Below are 22,855 nucleotides of genomic sequence, written 5' to 3' on the forward strand. Positions count from 1 at the left end.
GCGCTCCCCGCCCCGCCCCGCCCGGCCCCGCTCCGCGCCGCTCCTTCCGGCCGCCGGCGATGACCTCACGGCCGCCGCCGCCCGCCCCAGCCTGCCTTGCGGCGCGAGGCGGCGGCAGGCGCGAGGGGGCGCTCGCGCCGCCAACGGCCGCGGGGAGGGGCGGACGCGTGAGGGGAGGGGAATGGGGGGGGGGGCGGTGTCCTGTCCTGTCCTGTCCTGTCATGGCCTGTCCTGGAGGGAGCGTTAATAAAGGAGACCGGCTAAGAACGGAAACTGCCGCCTGTGAGGGGCTCGCGTATCGGCTTGTGCTCCTCTGCAGGCGGGCTTTGCGTTGGAAAAGTTCGTCCTTGGGCTTTATTCTAAAAGCGCGCCGAGAATTCTGTGTGGAAAAAGTCGTGAGCGCGCTGTGACGGTATCCCCAGCGCCAGCCTGCTGAGGTGCTGCTTGTGGAATTAACACTAGGGAAGCCAATGCTCTTTTTCTCGGTATCCGTTGGTAGAGTGGAAGGGTTTTTCCTTCCCCTGTGTAGTTAACTCACCCAGTGTTCTCTCTCGCATTGGTAAGGATAACTGGGGACTGAGAGAGAGGACAGTAACAAGCGTGATGGGATCTGACAAACTCACTGCTCTGTATTTGCAACTAGGGCAAGAAAATGAGAGAAGGTCTGTGTGCTGCCTGGCGGGGGGGTCTGGGAGCAATGGGTTTGTCCAGAAGAGGTGTCAGAGTGTTCAGAAACAGCACTGTGGTCATCACCGGGGTGGTGTCACCCATCTGTATCCAGATGGTAATCAGTGCTGTGTGTCGTTATCTGGTAATACAGCCTGAAACATTGGAAAGATGTGATCTGTCACACGAGGTTTTCCAGGTAGAGATGGGGCGGGCCTGTCTCCCAGACCTCTGACTCCGTGATACCAGGATTCTGGACTAGGGGGTCAATACAGACACTGAAAGGCAATGGTGAATGGAATCCCTGGCAAACAGGTCTGAGTCTGGGCTGGAGGTGAGGTGATACATGCTGCCAGCCTCCTTGTTTGCAGCCCCAAATGAACCAGGTCTCTCTCTAACAAAGACAGCTGAGGCTTGGCCCAGACTTGGCACCTGCCCCTAAGGGCCAGCAGGAATTCGGGCAGGCCTGGATAACTGGCTGAACTGCCAGTAACCTAGTGAAGGTAGCAGAGCACACAGCATAGCCTTGAACACTCCGTCTTCCTCTGCAACCACCTGAGCTGCCAAGTGAAAGTGCTAAGGACCAGCCCATGCTGAACTGGTAATTTACCAGTTAAGAGTAGGAGCTGGGCGGGGTTGGACTTGAGGGAGTGAGAGTGGCAATGCCGTATGCTCAGAGGGATCCCAGAAGGTGTATGTGCAGTGTTGAGATCTGGGGATCATCTGTGAGACCTGGGCTCCTCTAAAAGCATTGTCTTAGGGAGTGTTGATGGCTCAATACAGCTACAAAGCCTAACGCATGATCTGGAACTAGAGTGGCTCGAGAGCTGATTGCAACTCTTCCTTGCCCAGTTTTATAGGACAAATGAACTGGGAGTCGTTTCACCTCTTTGACCACTGACCATATGGGTGAGTGCAAACATAGGTGACAGCTGGAGAAAGGTCAGAGTCATCACGCTGCTGGCATGCCACGCAACAGTTTTTGGCTGTGGTGAGCAACTTCTGTGGTTTGGCACCTTTCTGGCACGTTGTGCTGTTAGCTTGGGGTTATTTAGTGCTTCTTTTGAATCAACATAGCCTTTTTGTTGGGACAAAGGTGACTGTGTGCTCGCACCATACTGGAAACAGGCTCGATGCCAGCCCCAGATCGTGTGATGTCACGCACGGGCTCGCAGACACACGTAGATGTACGCCCGCAGTGCTCGCTGAGCGCTAGGGACATACTGTGTCTCAGGTTGATTAAAAAAGTGCGTTTGGTAGAAAAGAGAGAAAAACACGGCTGTTAATTTTAAAAAAGGAAACAAGTAGTGTTTTCATTCTCACCAGGAGAGGCAATTTTGAAGTTAAACACCTCATTGATGGTGCTAATACTGTGCATTTAATTTTCCAGATTGGAAGAAAAGAGATGTTTTTGTTCCCACTAGGGAAGGAACTTCTAAATACCACATTGATAGTAGTGTTGTTAGAGTCATTTGGGGCTTGATAATAGCTTCTTTTGGCAAGATACAACTAAAATCTCAAGGTGAATCATACCAGTGTCTATAATCACAGTATTGCACCTGCACTCGCTGTATAATAAAGAAAGTTTATTTCTGCCTTTGTAAACTAGTGAATTATTATTTCTCCAGACTCGAGTCCCGCTGAAACACAGGGCAGCAGCTCCATTGAGTTCAATTATGTTCTGTGCAGTTAAGGTTAATATATAGTGACACTCTTTATTCAGCTTAATACGGGAAGTGTGCCCTTAACATCACAGCCATGCAAAAGATAAAGCTTGGAGTTATTGTCGCAGAAGGGTAATAGCGGTGGGATCTGACTGGCCTGGCACAATGAATCCTCTGAGCACCATCCGTAGGTTGGTGCCTGCAATAAGTAATGAGCAAGCACTCGCGAGCCCTGGGTTGTGTTTGTTAGGAATGCAGCTTGACGCTGGAAGAGAAGGAGACCTTTTGCTGTTTCCCAAGGTAATGTTCTGGTTCTGCTGGAGCAGAGCCTTGAATGAAGGTCTCCTAGCTGGGCAAGAGACAGCACTTCAGGGGGATGTGTCTGCGTGGGCCAAGGTAGCCGGTCACTGCTGTTCAGTAACCCAGAGGTGCAAATGTGTGTTTGCTTTCTGACCTCATTACCTGAGGTTGTGGAATCGTATTAGATGCCATCATTTCTTCGAATGACAGAAAATACTTGCTGAAAGAGCATTAATGACTATGTAAGCCTGCCAATGGAAGGAAGGTTAAAGTGAATCTGTGTTTTTATTCCACCGCAGGTATGCTACTGTTATGCTACTGTAAGCAGCTCTGGATTATAAAGTCACCCCCTCTTCTGAGACTTCTCAACTGAGGAAAACATACTGTGTAGTTGCAGTGGATAAAACTAAAGGTAAAAATGAAGAGCTGAGTTGATAATTATTTTCATTTACTCATGTGCTCTTACTACTAGCTTAAAATATGGCTTTGCATTTATTACTATGTTATACTTGAAACAATGCCTAGAATAGGGTTGTCAGTTATTTCCTTTCATATGAGTTAGTTAAAATAAAGCATCCAACTTGCTAAACATCCGTTGTCCGGCATATAATTTTCCATGCTACAGGTGGGAGTTTAGGATGACTTTCCTGCTACCAACTGTGATCTAAGAAAAAAAGCAGGGGAAAAAAGGGCTTTGTCTAGGGTGAAATATTGTGGAGATCTTATCTTTGAAGTGCCTTTATGCTCTAGAGCTGATTTGGAATTTGCCATGAAAACCTGAATTTGGGGCAGGTGTTTTCTGATCTTCTGACTATACTTGGCCAAATTTATAAGCATTTGAAGAAATTAATTTTCCACACTCCTGACTTAGCATGTGTCCCGGTCCTCCCCCCCCCACCCCCAGCCTCCACTACTGCTGCAGTCGAGCCTACTCTGCTTATGAGCTGCAGCTCTGTTTGCCACACCGGACTAGGATGGAACTGGGGACTGGAAGTGAGGTTACAGAGACCATTCCCTGTGCTCCCGAAAAGCTGCTGATTCCTGTTTTTTCACTGGTGCTTGAGTATGTCTGATAGGAATAGTAAGGGGACATGTACCTGACTGAGGGGAGGGAAGCAGTAAGAATTGAGGCAGGGGACATGGTGAGACTGAAACTACTAGGCGGGGAAAATAAGTTAACCTGGGATAGGATACTGGAATTAGGTGAGGGAGGAAATTAAATTCTTGAGGAGAAATCAATGAGGTAGAGTTTAAGGCAAAAGAACGAGTACATACAGATGAGGGGGACTGTATGCCGGGAGCCTAGGACTAAGAGGAATGAGAGGATAGATCTGGAAGGCTGTTTATATTGGTAGAGCAGAAAAAGTTGCACAGAATCAAGTCTCAGCCCTGAGCCAAGGGACAAGCAGTGATGGAAGGGGGAGCATTGACAGAGGAACCTCTGGGATTTAAACAGAGACTTAGGGAAGGGAAAGTGAAAACTCTGTGAGCACAGAGACATTAGCATTTCAATAGATTTTTCCTTTGCAGTAAGCATCTGCTAGGGTAAGTAACACCAAGAAAATATTCTGCCCTTCTAATTTTGTATAAGATGTCTTCTTGTCTTTTTTTGTGTGCCAGAAAGGAACAAAAGAGGTAGAAATCCATTTGTTTGCAGAAATCCATCTTGCAGAGCCACCTTTTAAGAGTTTTTAGGTAGGAAGCCTTAGGCCTTTGGCAGACAGCTCTACCCTTGAGTTGGAGAAAGCAAGGAAACAGTATTAAGAGTCTTAATGCAAATATTGGCTTGAGTTCATTGTAATTCAAGAGGATTCGGGAAAGCACTAAAAGGGCAAGAAGACCTTATCTGAAAAAAAAGAATCTCTAATGAGGCTGTGACACACTGAACTTTTGTGTGTAGATGTGTATGCATGTCCACACACACATATCTAGTACCGTATATATATGTGAATACGTTTTAAATATACTTGCATTACTGAGAGTGTAAGAACCTGTAAATCTAGATACCCGAGCTCCTTCAGTCAAACTATTCATGCCTTGGAGAAAGAGAAAAATTACAACTAATATTTTATTGGCTTGGGTTGCGGATAGCTGCATTACGCAAATGGATGCTATTAAATCTTTATATCGTGCTGTACCAGTATGAATTTTGTATGTGCTACATATTTTGCAGACACAAATAACTATTTTAGAAATGATATAAGGAGCTTTCCTGAGACTCCAGGCAACAATGTCAAATCTAATTTGAATTATTGCTATTGAAAATCATGGCTCTGTTTTTCATTATTGTTACACCAATATCCCTGACAACCTGCAATTTACCTGGTATGAACAGCACCTCCTGAAAATACAGAGCTGTTTTGTGTGCTCTGGTGTTTTTGTATATCCTCTCGGATATTTCGCATTAACGCCACTGGATGGCACTGAAGGAGACAAGATCGCATGGAAATATCTCTAGAAGTTCAGTGTAACCTCAAAAAGTGCGAATGGCTTACTTTTTCACTCCATTACTGAAATAGACAAATGTGGATTCATTTTCCATCCCGATGTAATACTTTGTCATCAAAACCAGCTCTTAAACACTCCTAGATGTACTTCTAGTTTTTGACAGTAGCAAAATTACAGGGGAGGCAAAGTATAGGCTTCTGAATCTAAATACTTCTTCTCCCGTCAAAAAGGTGAAAATTAAAGATGCAGCTTTGGCTCATTCTGGATTCTCATGTGAAGGTTTGCAAAGCATCCCAACAATTTTTGGTCTCTGTCCTCCATGGCAATGCTGTCCATATCGGCCATTTTTAATATTGCAAACAGGTACACTTTTCGGTATGCTAGCTTTTAAGCTCATTTTAAAAAAATGCATAGGAATTCATTCAGAATTAAGAGCTTCCACCTGTTGAGGAACTGTTGTATAGTGTTTCAGAGATCCTCCCAACTTGAAATTCCATCTGCAGTCCCTACACAAGGAGCCCTGTTTTTTTCTGGGTAGGGACTTTGATCCTGCCTGGAAGGCACACAACTGCTCACTGTCAATCAGACCTATAACTTGGGAGTCCTCTTTGACTCCAGTCTGTTTTTTTAAACCTGTTTATCTTGATGGATATGAATTCTGTTTCCTTTTCTTCTCCAAAGTCTTGTTATCTCTGTCCATATCACAGATGGGCTTTTTTAGGCTTTTATTATGTCTCATCCTGCTTATGACTTTTTTTTTTCCTATGCTTGTTGTGACCTGTCAAAGAGGTTCCTTGAAACACTATTGTTACACTTATCTCCCTGGACTCTTTTGTAGTTCCTTTTTGTACTTCCCTCTCTAGTGTACCTCCATAGATTTCCCTGTGTCTGCAAGCCCTCTAGCCCTCTGAGAGCGCAGTCTGACAATTTTTTTTGGCAGCAGTGCTGGCCTAAGACAGTCTCTGCTCACAGCCATTCACTCCTGTCCCTTTGATATCCCTGCTAGTTTGCTGGCACAGTCATTTTGCTCGGCTGCGTGGTAATCCAGATTAGGAACCTGATTTGGCTGAAAAGCAACAGGGGGGAGGGAGGAGAGGCACCTTTTCCAGCTGCCTGTTTCTGTGGTGTGGTCTGTCAAACAGCATTTTGGCTGGTGCCACGGAGGGGTTAGGTCAGGGGCAGATCGAAGCGCTGAGAGATGAGCAGCTGCAGGCTGCAATGGCTTGTGCTGGTTTAGGTGGTACTGTTGCTAGCTGTTGAGCCGTGACCTGATTTTGACGACAGAGGTAAGCCAGCTAATAGCTAGCTGCTTCCGAAGGAGTAGTGCTGTGCCTCCTTCTTCTCCCCTCCTCCTGGATTCCTGTGACTTCCCCTGTGCCAACACCGATGCTTACCTAGCTCCCCAGCAAGCCAGATGTGGGAGCCAGCCGATCGCAGAAGTATTCGCCGCTTCTTGTAAGGGTTTGCCTGGCTGTTGTGCTGCATGCCCATGGAGCCTGCCCTCTCAGCAGCAGCTGGGTGCTCTGTCAGCTCAGCTGCATTCTCAGTTGCACAAAAACACTTCACAAACTTTGTCTTTTCCTGTCATCTGCTGTCCTCTTCTCTCACAGTCTCCTTATCTAGTCCATCTGCTTTTCTTGTAATTGTGTTAATGATGTCCCTTTGGTCACCCTCAACATACGGAATATCTTCCCTGAGGCAATCACTGCATCCTTCAAATCTCTCAAGATTTGAAGATGCCACAGTAAACTGCTAGCTGATAATGCCCAGTTTAGTTGCTTGTAGGAATTACGGATTTCATTACTGGACTTAATGTGTCTGTGTATTAGCTTGAAATAGGTATGCTCTGCCAGTTTATCTGAGAAACTAAAAGGGTTTAAACTGCTACAGAATCTTTTTTTTTTTTGAAAAAAATCAAAAACACCACACAACCTCCCCCCAAAATACTCTCAAAGCTATGCCCTGAAGCAGATGTAATTCCCTAAGGTCACATATAAATAGCAGAGACTGATTTGCTGTTGCTTCGCACCTTGGATCATCATTCATGCTTGTGCAAATGGACACAGCATTGCTACTAAGCAGTTTACAGTAACATCTAACAGAATTGTAAATTGCTGCCCCAGAGACAAGATAGCAGGGAGTCAGCGCTTAAATGAGCAGCTGAGCATAGAGACCTGGGGAGTTCTTTTCACCTAGCTGTTCTTAGTGTTTGGGTTCTTTTTAGACACCTGTATAAGCATACCCTAAACATATTTTATTCTAGTATTTTGGCATGGTAAGCGTTTTTTTTTTCCTATTCATTTAAATAGAAAAGGTATGGAAAAATAGCAATGAGTGAAGTTTCACATTGCCTTGGAAACAATAAAATAAAATGACTTGAATTTGTTATCATAAAAACACTTGTCAGGGCACCTCTAAACCGTGCAACAGAGCACAGGAAGCAGCGTCTGTAGAGTTGCATAGTGTTGGAATAGACTTGCAAGTCTGTAGACTTGCTGAGTGTTGCTGCACCCAAAGCACTTAACGCTGTTGGTGGGTGGTGCTAATTAGGCTGGACACAGTGCTAATTAGGTTGGACACAACACGGTGGTCATGCAAATACACCTGTGACTTTTTGGCTCAGACCTGGCTGGAGGATTCCGCACATAGTGCTGCATCGAGCCATATGTGCACGTCCAGCGAGAGAAATCGTTGGCTCGTGGCCTTTTATTCATTACCCCTGTAGGGTTTAGCTGCAGCAGCAGATGCATTTTTCATGTACAGGTGTCAGAAGTGGCTTTGTGCCAGCATTTACCTCCCTCTTGGTAAAAATAGAAGATGCCCTTTTAAGTGTATATTTCAGGCTGTGCGTTGTTGCTGTGAAATAACGGACGTCCAACCTAGCTGCTGCTTGAAACAGGTCTGTTTTACATCTTAATTAGAGCGGTAAGTATTGGTGGAGAGCAGGAAAGACACCAGGATGGTAATTTTTTCAGCCACCATAACTTTATAGAAATTGTGAGTCTACTGCAAGGTCACAGTGGCAGACAGCAGTGTGGCAAAGAGCAAAGCACAGTCTCCTCCACTACATTTATCAGGAGACCTACCTTTTCCCTCCAGTGAGACAAAGCAATGTTTCAGGTTAGAGATACAATCACAACTAAAGCATAAATTCCCTGTCTGGGTGGCAAGTATGCTCCCAAAGCACTGACGACTGAATTACCGTATTCTGAAATAACTGGTGAATATATCCATAACTATAACATTCTTTCAAAATAATTTAAAGGTTCAAGTTGATGTTTGTATGAAGGCAGGTGCTTATTTGGCATCCCTGCCCATGGCAGGGGGTAGGAACTAGATGATCTTTAAGGTCCCTTCTAACCCAAGCCGTTCTATGATTCTATGATTGTTAGTAAGAAAAAGTGAAACTGAAGAAGCAAAGCAAAAACATTATTCAACCGGCAGTATTCAGAATGGCCTGTGGGATGGAAGCAATGGAACATCTCTTCTATTTTTTTTTTAATGGCCTCAAGTAGTCGTTTTGGCAACTTCTCTGTGTTATTTCATTTCCATTTGACAGACAGATGAAATAAAGGTTTTATTAGAATGTAGTGAACCATCAATAATTAGCCCATGGCAAGTCAGCAAGGAACTGTGCAGCATAATGGATTAAGATTTGACACCTGTGAAATTATGAAAATGATGAAAATTAATAGCTTCTTGCTATTGGAATGGTTGTTCCTGGTGTTTTGTAAATTGTTTAATGTCACAGGGAGGGATCCGGTTCCCTGAAGATTTGAGCAATCATTGCAAACTTTATAAAGTCATCAACTTATCTTTTTTTATCCAGGCTATGACAGTGATAGTGAACACACAATAGCAGAAACATAGAATTTTAGAAATAATATTGCTAAAAGAAAGATTAAATAGTCATGAAAACAAAGTTTTTTTCCTTTTTTTTTATCCTTTTTGTTGCTATCTTCAATTTTCTTTATTTTTTTTTCCACTGTGTCTGCCAGGAAAATTTATGCATGCACAGCTAGATATCTCTGACTTCTAAAGTCACGGCACTTAGCAAAATGCTACTAAAGAGAAACACACAAAAGCCAACATTAACCATGAAAATTTTGTAAATATTTATAGGCAGTGTATGTTTGATTTCTGATGTTTTTTCTATTTTAAAAATCCATCTGCTGCTAGCAGATGATAAATATTTAGATCAAATTTGTGCCTGGGATATGAGGGCACGTTTTCTTCCAGAAGGGACATTATAAATTTGATACTGTAGGCCCAGCCCTAGTTCCCCAATTCAAACTGCATAGCTGGCACTCTGGTGGGCTGTATTCATGGGATTGTATGAAAAGGTTTCTTGGCTGTAAGCAACCTTAGGGATTTTTTTGCCTAATCTCCTTCAGTTTTCCTAGAGGCTGGACTGAAGTATGTCTCTTGGGAAAATACCTAATTTTGCCTTAAAGACTCCAATCAATGGTGACTCTACCACCTCCCCTGGTAAGTTGTTCCAGTGTTAATTACCCCAGCTGCTAAGAAATTGCATCTTATTTCAATCTTGAATTTGTCTCATTTCATTTTCCAGTCATTAGATCTTGTTATGTTCTTGTCTGCAAAACTGAAAAGCCCCCCACTGTCAGGTATCTTTTAACAGATGTCTTAAACCGTATACGATAAAGATTCTTTTTCAACCTCTGGATCGTTTTGCTGCCCTCTGTCTGAATTTTCTCTTGGGTTTATGCATCCTTGAGTCACAGGCACTGGCTTTTCTGGTGCGGTGTTCAGAGCAAGGCGACACCCTAGCAGTTACTTCCTTTTTTCATACAGCCAATGAACAGTTACTATATATTGCAGCTGTTGTTTGCTGAATATGTTGCGTGTATTGATAGATTGGTAAATGTAGACCCTAGAACTACAGGTGTGACACTTGCACTCTGAATGCGTGCTGTAAATTAAAAGAATAACACTGGATCTTCTGACATATTATGTCCCTTTGTGCTACTCAGATTATCCATAAATCCCACTAATACAGCTAAATTGCAATCCCAAATTTTCTAAATAAAGGCTAGGTTGTAAAGAGAGAATTCTGCCCTTTTCATGTGAGAGGTCCTGTATTACGAAGAGAAGCAGAAGAGCTATTCTATTGCTGGCCTCAGAGTAGAAGAAACAAGGGAAGAAAAGGGCAAAAAGGCATTCAGAGAGCACATTAGCTGTCTTCTGAGGAAGCTCTGAGTGACTGCTTTCCTGGGCAGCAAGAGTGGAAATCGCAGCCAGACAGGAGTTTTCCCCAGGAAGAGCTGAAATTTAACAGAGCTGGCTGGCTTAAGTCTGGACATATGAAAACTGCTAAGAAAAACATCGTAATTAATAGCTTGTGCAGGTTTAAAATATACTTATTAGCACAGTTCATTTAGCACATCGTACTAAAACTGCTGTGAGTACTGGGTTACGGCTTTTTGTTCCTGTAGTAAGAAAATATAAAAACACAGAAATGCAGTTTTGGAAAGGGTGTCTGGAAGTCATCGTGGCCAGCTCTGTGTGTGAAGCAGGCTGTCACCAACGCTCCTCATGGGAAAATTTTGTCAACAGCTTCTTCAGCTCCTTATCTGCTACGCATATCTACTTTTTGTTGATCTGCCAGCATGCAGGCAAATCTTTTTCGGTTCTAACAGGAACGTAACCAGGGAACATCCCTGGCTGAAAAAAAATGATTCTTTTTTTTTCTCCAGTCTTCTTTAGTTTGATTGGGTCCTTAATCCTGTCCATCACAAGCCTTCATGACCGTGTATGCTGGCCCACAAATATATTATTATTATTATTATAGTATTATGAGCATTTAAAGGCAGAGCTACACTGCATAAGCGGTTCCAATGCAACCACGTGACTCTAGCAGTTTGCCAGTCCAAAGTGAGGTGGTTCTACTTCTTCCCTCCTCCTTGGCCATGCATTTCCATTTCTCTAGTGGCCATGGTGAGCTGAACTAGAAGAAAACAAACTCCAGCTCAAAAGTGAGTAGTTGTTGAATGGTTCACTGAGCAGAACTGCCAGTTGGGGCAGAATTGCATGGAACTGCTCCATTTGGCAGCAGCTGGTCATTCGGTTGGCGTTGCTGCTAAGAGAAATTTCATCTCCAGAGTGCAGTTCTCTAGCAGTTTATCCTCATCTAAGTCAGAGCTACCGTGGTCCCTCCTGGTATTTGTGCAGCTGAGCAGTGGGTTGGTCCAGGAAGCTTAGCAGCCAAGAGCTAAGCTTGCCAAAAAAAGAAGCTGGTCGTTCTCGACTGGTTTCAGGAAGTTGATGTGGCTGAAAATTAATCACTATTTCGTACAGCGAGTTTTCAGCCAAACCTGCAATCTGCTCTAGTGCAGCGTTCTGCTTCATGTGGTGAAAAGAAGGGAGAAAGGCTGGATCATGAATCCACGTCCTTGGACTCTGGCAGTGTCCATGATTTCACTTGTTCGTTTCCTGATGCTCGCTATCAATGTCACTTTTTTGTGTTCATAGTAGGTCTTAAGATTATTGTAAGATGTTGAAAGAGGCCTGTTGTGTATGAAGGCATGTGGAGTCAATATTTTGTGGATCGTTCTGGACTCAATGATTATTGAAGGGCAGCTTGTGTTTGCAGGGACTGACTCAGCGACCCAGCTGGTGTCTTCCAGACAAATGTTTCTAGAGCTATCCTTCCCAAGAGCACCCTACTGTTAAAACTGTTGAAAACTAATTTTTTCTTTACCCTGTATTTTACTTTAGCCAGCTTCTAATTGGTGGCATTTGCTACCATTCAGTTTTATATTTCCTTAACAGCAGAGTGAGAGAGAATGAGATTTTGCTCTTAGCTATGCTACAGATTTTCCTCAAATGCAGCCATTAGAGACCAGCTGCAGACAAAACAGCACAGGCATTTGATGTTTTCAACAATGTTACATTTTGAGCTCCTGTCTGCAGTAATTAATTAGTATCATTGTTGAGCTGACTCCCTGCGGGACTGCATGATCATTACTGCCAGTGCAAGGAAGGGAACAGGAACTCCCAAACCCCCGAGTAGGCTACTGAAGCAATGCTGGCATCTATAGAGCATTTCAAGAACATTTCAAGTGACGCTGGTGGAAAAGATTCATTTTCTCATCTCTATGAGGGGCTTGCCCAGATTCAGTTAGGCTGCTGGCTAGGATCAGACAAACTCACTTCCTGGGCAAGGTTTTGTCAAAGGCTATCTAAAACCCAAAGGGTTGCTGTCAGCTAGTTCATCTTCAGAGCCATCAGGGTACAAATTGATGATGATATACAGTACTGGGGTTGCAGTGCCAAAAGCTAGCCCAGAATCAAAATTCTGTCAGCTCAAAATCAAACCTGAGTCCAGCAGAGACACAACTGAATCCAAACAGGCCAAAATGAAGGTCTTGGCATGAAATTAAACAACTCCTTCAGGTGCAGAAAAACAGCAGACACTGAGAGTATTTACAAGGCACTTTTATGAAATATTTTTGCAGGCTTAGGCTGCAGTGTAATATAGTTTAATCTCTTCTCTTATCCCCTATGCCTGTTTCAGAAGAGAACACGAAATTTAATCCAAACAAAGGATTAGGAAATTTCAATAACTGGACTGTTGCCATTATCCGTACAATGGGCCAGCTCTTTAAATGCTTGTTCTTGATTGAATTGAAGTCAATGACTACATCAGAGGGAGCAGAATTGGAATGCAGGGAAGAGGAAATGAAAAGTCTAGAAGAGCTACACAATTATTTCACCTATTACGCCCTCCCAGCAATGTATCCCATAAACAAAGCAGTTCTGACTAAGGATCTCTCCTCACTGGAGAATAAGACTAGGGGCAACTTCTCAGAGATGGACAGAGGAAAGTGAAATGAGATTTAATATAGATAAATGTAAGGTAATACACCTGGGAAGAAATAATAATCATTATATATACAAAATCAGGCACTGCTGTTTAGAAAACAGTAATAGAGAGGGCCCGAAAGCAATGGTTTATAATTAATTACTGCAGACAGGAACTCAAAATATAACACAGGCAAAAATCAAATGTATTCTAATTCTGGGCCAGCAATAGAGGTTGTTTTTTTGTGTGTTTTTTGTCTGTATTTATTTTTTTCCCTACAGTGACTGCACAGAGATCATTTACACAAACAAGAGAACTGGCAACAACACAAGCAAAATACTAACCTTATGGCTACCATGTTATTTGTTTTATTGGTAAGCTAGAGCCTTGACTGCTGATACCATGAGCACAAGCTTGTGGTTTTCTGTTTGCTGAGTACAGGAAAACAGTAAGATAATGATCTCCAAGATGCAAACTTCCGATGAGTTTGTAGAAGGGTACTTTCTCTTTCCTTCTCTTCGTATTTAAATGCAGAACAGTGGCTTAAAAGTGATCAGATTTAATCTTGCCAAGATTGAGGGAACAAAACCCCTTTCTTAAAGAAACACGCTACAGCTGGAAACAGTATTGAGAGAATTAAGGCAATTCCACAACTGAATATGAGGGAATCTGTCGGTAAGAAGCGAACGCCAAGTGTAGTGCTCCGCTTTTATTTAGGTAAGAAGTGTTGCTCAATAAATGCATTTAGCAGATAATGCACAAAGATATAAAAACTATCTGTATTCTACCAAATACCAGATGAAACATTACTATGCTAAGAAGACAGTATCATGTGAAAGTCTGCCAGACAACCCAGACAGTGTCATAAATAACTGTCTAATTGCAAGACCTGATGGCTCTGTATTTAGAAGTTCATAGACTTGTAGATCAGAACAAAACACAAATTGGTTCCAACCCTAGAAGCGGGAAGGGGGAGAGCACTAGCAAGGCACAGGATACAGAATATTAAAAATTTACAGGACTATTTCATCTTGCTAATGCTGCAAGCTACCACCACAGGGTAGTCATGTCTTTGATTCCTTACAGGCCATGCTGTAAAGGTGCATGTTTCTCCACTGTAAGGCAACCTCGGGGAGGTACCACTTCTTCCCAGGCTGGATACAGCTTGGGCTCAAAACACCAGCCTGTATGCAGGCACAGAAAGAGGCATTGATTATACCAAGGCAACTTTTTCTCCTCCTAGGAAAGGGTGATAGACCATTTCTCAGAGGCATATATTTCAAACAGCATTTGTTTAGAGAAGTGCAAAATTGAGTAACTATTTTTCTAAGGCAGGAAAAAGTACAGCGAGAGTGTATAACAGCCTTTGAAACTGAAATTTCTTTCAGGTTCCTCCTCAGAAGTCTCCATCTGAGAAGGCACATAAAGCTACATAATTAGTCAGGGAAGGGTCGCTCCCCTTCTCCCCACAGCCTCTGGAGGATAAACTCCAGATAAGCTTTTCAGAGACTGCAGAGCTTCAACTGCCGAGGGTTTTAGTCTGTGAGAAGACGTTTGGAGCACATGATAATTAGCAGCTCATAGCTGAAGTTTCCTAGCTGTCAGAGTATTCCTTGCTATTGCTGCATGAAAGTACTCTTTAGACTCTCCTGAGTCTCCCTAAATGTTGTAGTCTGATTTGTCCACATGGAACTTTTTAATATAGGATTGGTCGGTGTACTGCTCTTAAAGGTTTATAGCAAATCCCTTTTCCCTGACAGAATGACACCTGGCCAGAATAAGAAAAAAAAAAAAGGTTTGTTTCTTGGACAAACCAAGAATTTCATTACTGTTTATACTACACCCAGACCTTTATCATCCAGGGGAATTTAGTATGCTGGGAGAATCTCCGGGTAGCCTGCTAATACAAATGTACTTCTTTGTATCCCCAGATCAGTTCTCAAGAGCTCTGGCAGGAGACAGGCCTTTTCTTAAGGCTCTCATTTTTGCTTGCTCACAGTTTTTGGGTCTCAGTGGGAAAACTAGAGACACTGGAAGAAAGACAGTAACTGGAATGAAATTGCTTTAAGCTTAATTGAGGTTCACATCTGTTTTAAGAAAGACCAAGAATGTCCAGCTTCCCTGAAGTTCAGCATGTGCTTACGTGTTTCAGGACTGGTACTGTTTCTGAGTTACAGTCTTCATTATTGCTGCTTTCCAGACTGCAGTCTCATATTTATGTGAATTTCTTACAAAATATTTCTAACCTTTAATTACGGGACATGTAATGGTAGAATGCATTTGTGCTGCCTCATCTCACCCAAACCAGCTGTTCAAGTTGTTAATCTGTGGGCTCTAGTCTGTTTTCAACAGTTGATTTCCATCCAGTTACTGCTTTTTATCTTTTTCAGGCATGTCTTGCTTACCTTCTCAGCTCTTGTGGCCTTCTACCCTCTTCTTCCCCAAAATAACCTGCTGGGAGTTATGTGTGCTTAACAACACTTCCATTGTCTTTCAGTCCATTTGCAAAGGTTATTTTCTTGGCTCTTTGTCCCAGCCCTGTCACTCCTCTGTTTTGCACAATGCCATTGGCTCCCTTTCCTTCAATGTATGAAATACGACCGACTTCTCTTTACTTTTCAAGCCGTCTGTTCTACAATACCAAGAAGTAGTCTGTCGCTGCCATTATATAAATCATGTCAGTCTTTTAAAGCACTGTTGTACACATACTTTTCAGGCTTCCACCCATGCTACTGATTACGCATAGCACAAAATCTCTGTAAATACCCATAAGCCCATCTTCCTGTGCTTTGTCAAACATCTCTTCTCTGCCCCTAGGTTTGTCAGAGCCTAAGCGTAGAAACACAACTGTTTTGCTAGACACTTTCATATGAACCAGCATCACATTCTCTTATTGCTCATCTTCTCTCTGTGAGCCAAATAATAAATAATAAGCACTTCCGAGACAAAAGAGCCTCATTGTTTTGTCTGTAAAGTGCAAGCTAAAATGTGGGTAGTTTTTAGGTGCAGGAATTTTAAATTTTAAAAATTAATAATAAAACCAAAGCAAATTAAATTGTCTTGGTTGCAAATCTGTCGATAACTTCCAAAAATAGCTCCAACATAGGATGTTTAATTTGCCTTATTGAAGTCTCTTACGTCTGTTGATTCCAGGAACAAATCTGCCATAGGGGCTAAGAGAGAAAAAGGGAGGCTGGACTGTGCCTTTTGTGGCATATGACCATTACTGACTTAGTAGTATCACCAGGCTGCACCCTGAGGTCTCACAGTCACCCCGTTTGTCTCACTCAGTGAGGATCATGCCGAGGATGGTGGGATAGGAGCACAGTGGTGGTTTTTATAGGTCCCCCACCAGCATCACAGTTGTATTCATCCACAATGCTGACTGGACAAACAGTGGCCACATCTGCTTTTAATTTTTGTCTTCAGAATGGGGTTGCATGCTGTTCTGCATAATTCTGTTTTATGAAGAGCTAATATGAAGTGGTTGGTTGTTTCTGTTCGTTTTGGAAATGTTTCAATTTTATTATCTCTCGTGTAGGTAAAGTGAATATTGTGTTGTAAGCTATACCTTCTGAAAAGCAACTGCAAGTGATGAGAGTGGAGCAGAATATAGGTTAATAACCAGGGTATGCCATTCAAGATTTTTAGAGACTTAAGTCATCACTGAGAGGTGACCAGAGAGCTAGGGAACTGGGAGATCTACACGTTTTCAATATTTAGGAGCTAGAATATCACATTTTCATTCATGACCATGAAATGCCTGTTTTATTCAGAAAAAGCAGGTCTTGTCAAACAACTTTCATATTGTTCTTTGGCAAGATTACGAGTACAGTTGATAAAGATGGCTCTATTGATGTAACACACTAGAGTTTATGAAGGACATTTGTTTTGTTCTGTATGGCAGCCTACATAAAAGAGATGTTGTGTGGGAAGCAAACAAATGAAACCTGGTTTCTGTATAGTTGTTTGTTACGTCACAGCTCCCTGCAGTAAGCCTGCCTTCTTTCTATGATTTCTATGACTTTATTCCCTCCTAATGCCTTCAGCTGAAAGATATCTAGTCTTTGCATAGTACCTAACATACTGAGGTATCCATAATACCAAATATTATGAATATTATATTGGGTGCACGAACGAAATCAGTTGGTCAAGTATCTGTCCTTTTCTAGTTACACTGCAGGAGTATGTTAGGTGTGCCTTTTTAATAAGTAAGTAGTCAGATTCCTACTTGAATAAAAACACACATGACTCAGTGACGCGACCATAGGATAAAGCTCACGGACTGTTAATTGAGAACGAGCCCAGTGCAGGGCCTAACTCAGTCCAGTTCACAATGAACAGCATCTGCTGGTGCCTGGGGCTGTTCCTCCCCAGGCACAGGTCTCTGCACTTCCCTTTGCTGAACTACATGAGCTTCCTGCCAGCCCACTTCTTCTGTCTGTCCAGGTCCCTCTGGATGGCAGCACGAGCTTCTGGTGTATCAGCCCCTCCTTCCAGTTACATGTTGTCTGCAGACTTACCGAGGATACACCGCCCCAACATCCAGGTCACTAATGAAGATGTTCAACGTGACTGGACCCAGTATTGACCTGGAACACACCGCCGGTTACTGGGCTCCAGCTAGACTTTGCACCACTGACCAACCACTCTGTGGTCCCATCCATTCGGAGAGTTTTTGATCCACTTCAGTGTTTGCTCATCCAGCCCATACTTCATCAGCTTCTTTGTGAGGATGTTATGGGATACAGTGTCAAAAGCCTGATTCTCAGTGATTGCAGTACAATTCTCAGCACAATTCTCAGTACAATTGTTAATACAGTGCTAAGTGATATCTCCACACATGTAATGAAAGGCAAAATTGTCTTTAACACCCAGGAACAAAAGTTCTGATAAAAAAATGTCTCTTTAGTTGTCTACTAAGTTTGGTTAATTATTGTGGTAGGCCATGAAGTTTCAGGATATTTATGCTTTTAAAGGGTGGGTTATACACCCAATAACCACTACTATATATTTAGTCTTCGTTATTCAGGAAGACTTGATTTGCTAGCTGCAAACCTTGTTAATTATCCGGATCTGAAGTATTGATTCTAGTAGGTTCATAATAAAAGGGCTTTGACTTGAACCATTCAAATAATACATGCTCTATATGAATAAACCATACACAGACAAAACCTCTCTGACTAAAGGTAAGGAAGGCTCCCTCCTTCTTTATGTGCAAAAGTCTCAGAGGCATGAATGTTTAGCAAGCTGGGGCCCTGAACAATTATCTATTGTGTGTAGAAAACAAGGCAGCACAGAAATTATTTTGTATAAAATCAGTTCAATTGTCAGCAATCAAAACATTTTGTATTCTTCAAAATTATATTTCAACTGAGACAGTGCTGTAAGGAGACAGACTGATTCTTTCTTTGGCTTTATTAAACTAAAATTTGTGCAATTTGCTATGAAAGAGAGAAAAATAATAATTTTTGTTGCTTTTAATCACCTGATCTCTCCTAAAGCAACAAGTGCAACTTGTATTGTTCTTAAGACAGTTTCTTGGGATTATGAATATGGCTCTAACAAATGACTGGTGTTATCAACAGAGATTTTGAGTGAAGACTGTGCTGTGATAGACCTGTCTGACTGGGATAACAAATTCTTTAATATTGCAACCTGCACATCCTGAAGAGAAAGATACTGTTCTCTTAGTTTACTGGCAAACTAAAAGAGAATCTTTGTTTGCAGAGCTCCACAGAGTTAACGTGGTACTAGTTAATGATTTCACCATGGTAATTACATTGTAGGACCTGTCAGTCAAGCAATTTTTATGCATTCAGCATGGGGCACGTTAATTTTGTGCAATACAGCTATTTTACCTGGTTTCAAGTCTTGGTCTATCAATTTGTTCATAACAAGTTTTGAATCTATGGACTGTTTTCAGCCAAGCTTAAGAGGAAAATTGTTTTTACATATCAAAGACACTTGAAACCCTACAAGTTTTGTGAATATTGACAGGTGGGGAGAGAAAAATTGACATGAGTGCTCCCATGGTGAAGAGGTTTTAGAACAAGCTCAGCTGTTACCATTTCCGTAAGGTGTGCTAGATGCCTAATTCAGAAGCTGCACGTCATGTGCTACCTCTTGTCAAGCTCACAGGTAGGAGATGAGATGGACTAAGGAGTACTTGCAAATGATTGTTGTGTATTTTTACAGGTTCACTTGTCCACTGTGAACTGGATTGAGTCATGCCCTGCCCTGGGCTCATTCTCAATTAACAGTTCGTGAGCTTTATCCTATGTTTGCATCATTGAGTTATGCGTGTTTTATACAAGCAGGCATCTAATAATACCACTGTTCTAAAATAGAGAGGGCAGTTCCATTCTTATAGTTTTGGGGTATAACTAGGAAGGGACAGCTCCCTGACAAACTGCTTTGGCTCCCATGCCTATTATTTTGGTATTCTGACTACCTCAAGGCATTCAAAATTATGCAAAGACTGGACTTTTAAAAATTTGAGTTTACTGGGTATGCTTGCCAATGTTTGTAAAGGACTCTGGCACCCAGTTGGAGTGCTGACATTGGTTTCAATTAGTGTGTGATGAGTCCCTTTGTCGTTGAAAGCTTCATGTTTAATAGTATAAATAGACAGAGCAACTGGCTAATAAAATGTAAGGCGAAATAAAATCAGTTTTAATATGTTTGTAGGAGCTGGGTCATGACTTTTTTCAGCACAACAGTTGGAGTCACAGCTTGGAGAAACTTGAGAACATCTGTTATTTCTGTTGAAAAATACAAGTGCATTGAGTAACTCACACCTTTGAAATTCCTTTGTGGGGGAGGAAGACAACTCATCTCAACACAAAGCCGATTTACTCAGGATTTGGAAAACATTTGACTAGTTCATTTTTTAGGTCTGTCATAATTCAGACACAAATGTTCTTTGGAGGGAAGCTTTGAAAAGGTTTTTGTCCTGTGTGACTAATCAGTGAGGTTAGTTGATTACAGAAGGAAAGGCTAAAAAGTTTTACAAATTTGTGACACATAGCAATTAATTTTGCATATAAGCTTATTTATTCTGTAAAATACATAAAGTTGATGTCTTTAAAGAAGCCAGAAGAACTGTAGTTACAATTGAACTGTGATACAAGATTGAATTGCTTTTGTACTTCTTAAATGCCTGTTACCAAAACTACTATCTTGCTGTATTTTTTGTAATATATTTTTGGAAATATGTTTTCTTCTATAACAAGTCCTAGGGGTAAGGAAAAGATCAGCAAGAACTGAAAACATTTCTTAGCATCAGCACACCTATCACATACACACACATATGTGTTAAACCCCTGGGCATACACATCACAACACGTAATTGAAAAATGTTCTCTTTTATATGCTTGAGTCTTTGTTGGTGCTGTCTTTGTGTATGTGTGTGTGACTTATAAATATGTATTTCTTGTGCCAGCACACACCAAGAGCTTCATGTATTACAAGCACACTCACATCCTCAGCTGACCCCTTAACTAGCACTGGCTAAGAAACTTGTTTTCTGGGCTCATGGAAAGCGTCTGAGTGACAGCCACCTGAGAATGAAGATACCTGGACAGGCAGATGTGCCCAAAATAACAAGGGGAGCATATAACCTTTCACAGCAGACATTCTAGTCTTCGTAGCAGGCAGAGTGTCTAGTAAATAAAGATTGGGTGGGAGAGCAAAAGGGGTGATGTGGAAAGAGATGTGGAAGTAATGGTAAGAGATAAAGCATGGAGCTTAGAAGTAACTTTGGATGTGAGAGGAGGTGAGGACTGGAAATTGAAAGACAATCATGAGAGTGCAAAAAATGAGTACAAATGGGAAGAGGGAGCTCTATGCAAGAAACACTTCTGTGCCTCCTTCCCATTTTTGTCTTTAGACTAGGTGCCTGTTTAGGCCAAGTGTCCCATGACATAATGTTTTTCCTGCAAATAGTGTCTAATCTAACAGTTTTAGCAGATGGGAGGCTGCAGGATTGCAGCCTCCTGGAAAGTTAGTTCATTGAAAAGAATGTGATTGTTGAACAATAACTTCCCAGAAACCCTACAACAATTCATACAGGAAAAGTTTAGTTACAGATTAACCCATAAGGAGTCTTTTTGATTGGTTAGGCAAACTTAACACCAATTCAGTGTAACTCAGAATAACACATTTTGTTCTGCTTTTCCTAACAGAATAGGAACATTTCAGGAAAAGTGAGTTGGACATTCACTTTCCAGGGAAAGAAAATATTTTGTAGAGCTTTCCTGACTTCCTCTAAGTCAAACAGAAGTGTTGTAGTTTAAATTAGATTTAATACAAATGAAGAAATAACAAAGAGCCTGATTTTTTTTTCTCATGTTTTTGTTTTCCGTTTCTATCTCCTGTTTTGTGGTACAGTCTAGTGATTTTTTCCTGGTAATTTTCATTTCTTCTGCATCTGCAGCATCAGTAATTATCATGGTTTTCCTTCTCACTGAACAATTTGTATTTCTTTCTCATGTCTACTTCATGCTTTTCCCTTGCTCCCTTCCTTTACCTCCCTGTGACATCTGGTCAGTCACCCTCATTTCTATACACCTTTTCTTATCATCATTCTACCACATTCTATTCGTTCATCCTTCTCTTTCCTCCTCACCAAATTTACCGAAAGCACTCTGCTGTGCTTTTCTTACTTTAAACTGTAGTTCTCTTCCACCATTAATTTCTCCTTCTCTCCCTCAGTTGCATACTGGGTTGTTTTCTCTCATGTTATTAGAAAGTATGTCCTTAATTTTCCTTCCCTCTTCACTCCACTCAGCAGAACCATGATATAATTTTTCTAGATCAAGACTTCTTTTTTTTGTTCTCACTTATTTTAATTCCAACTTCAGCTTTGTCTGTAGGAGAAAGAGTAAGATGGTATTTGAATGGCATTCCTCTCAAAATGAGGAAGGTTACTTCTGTTCATGCTGGTGTTTAGTCATTAACAAACAGAGTTTGCTTTGCAAATATTTGTCAGTAGTTTAGTTAATTAGTAACAAAAGGTAAACTGTTTGATTACAAATCCAAAATTCCTTCTTCTGTGGTGGTTCAGGTGTTTTAGGTCATTCTTGAAAGGGAAGATCAGGATATAGGGTAAAATGTATAGAACAAGGCTGGTTAGCATCAATAAGTGTATATGCTGCAAGAACAATTACAAAAATATTCCTATTAAAAATACATGTAAAGATGAGAAAATAAAAGTGAGAAGTTACCTTATTAATACTTTAAAATATATTAAAACTAACTGAAAGAATACACACATTAAACTTAAGACAACACAAAGCTTATTTTTCCCCAGAGAAACAGAAATCATGGCCGGAGTACAAGAGTAGAGATAATTAGAGATTTGTTTCTTCTCTATCTCCCAAGGTAAGGCTTAATCCTACAGTAATCTCTTTATTGACAGTCAAATGTTAGTCAAGGAGCCTGCTGCACATATTTGAAACTAACATTTAGCCCATATTTTCAGTGTCTGAGAAGCTATGCTATGAATATATAGATTGCATTGTTTTAAAGATGTATCTTGGTATGGTTTTGATTTAACCTGCATTATAATGTAAGGGTATGGCTTCATGACACATTTACTAGCTTATATGGTGACATACAGCAAGAATTCGCTTTCGTGACCAGTAAACCTCCACAGCCCTTCTGTCTTCTAGCACAGAGAAGGGGTTTGTATTAGGCATACAATGAACAGCACACTGTGCATGTGCATAAACCGATTATACCAGAACAGGTTTGCCTTTGAGCATTTCAGCATCTTGTTGCCCTATTGTTGAATGTGCTTTAAGGATAAATGCACAACAAACTTGGGGTTCATTTGACTAGGGTAGGTGTTAAGCAAATTGACTTTCTGTCTTTTTTATTTCCAGACTGGTTTGTGGCCTTGCTGTGAGCTTATTGTCTCTTTTATTCCCAGGTTAGATGGGAAAGAGAA

General features: G+C 41.5%; 1 protein-coding gene across 4 annotated transcripts in view; it reads left to right on the forward strand.

The window, feature by feature from the left end:
- Positions 1-14: 14 nt before the first annotated feature.
- Positions 15-22,855, forward strand: part of LOC310898995 (claudin-22-like) — a 57,184-nt gene continuing 34,343 nt past the window's right edge. The window contains exons 1-3 of one of the 4 annotated variants that reach the window (XR_014583897.1): positions 79-1,657; positions 2,930-3,042; positions 17,353-19,032. The gene's annotated coding sequence lies outside the window, so the exon portion shown is untranslated. Of the gene's footprint in view, positions 1,658-2,929; positions 3,043-17,352; positions 19,033-22,855 lie in introns of those variants that run through there. The other 3 variants (XR_014583894.1, XR_014583895.1, XR_014583896.1) reach the window with 3 other exon arrangements.

This window comes from Anser anser (genome assembly GCF_964211835.1).
Source record: "Anser anser genome assembly, chromosome: 4".
In the NCBI taxonomy this organism is placed as follows: domain Eukaryota; kingdom Metazoa; phylum Chordata; class Aves; order Anseriformes; family Anatidae; genus Anser; species Anser anser.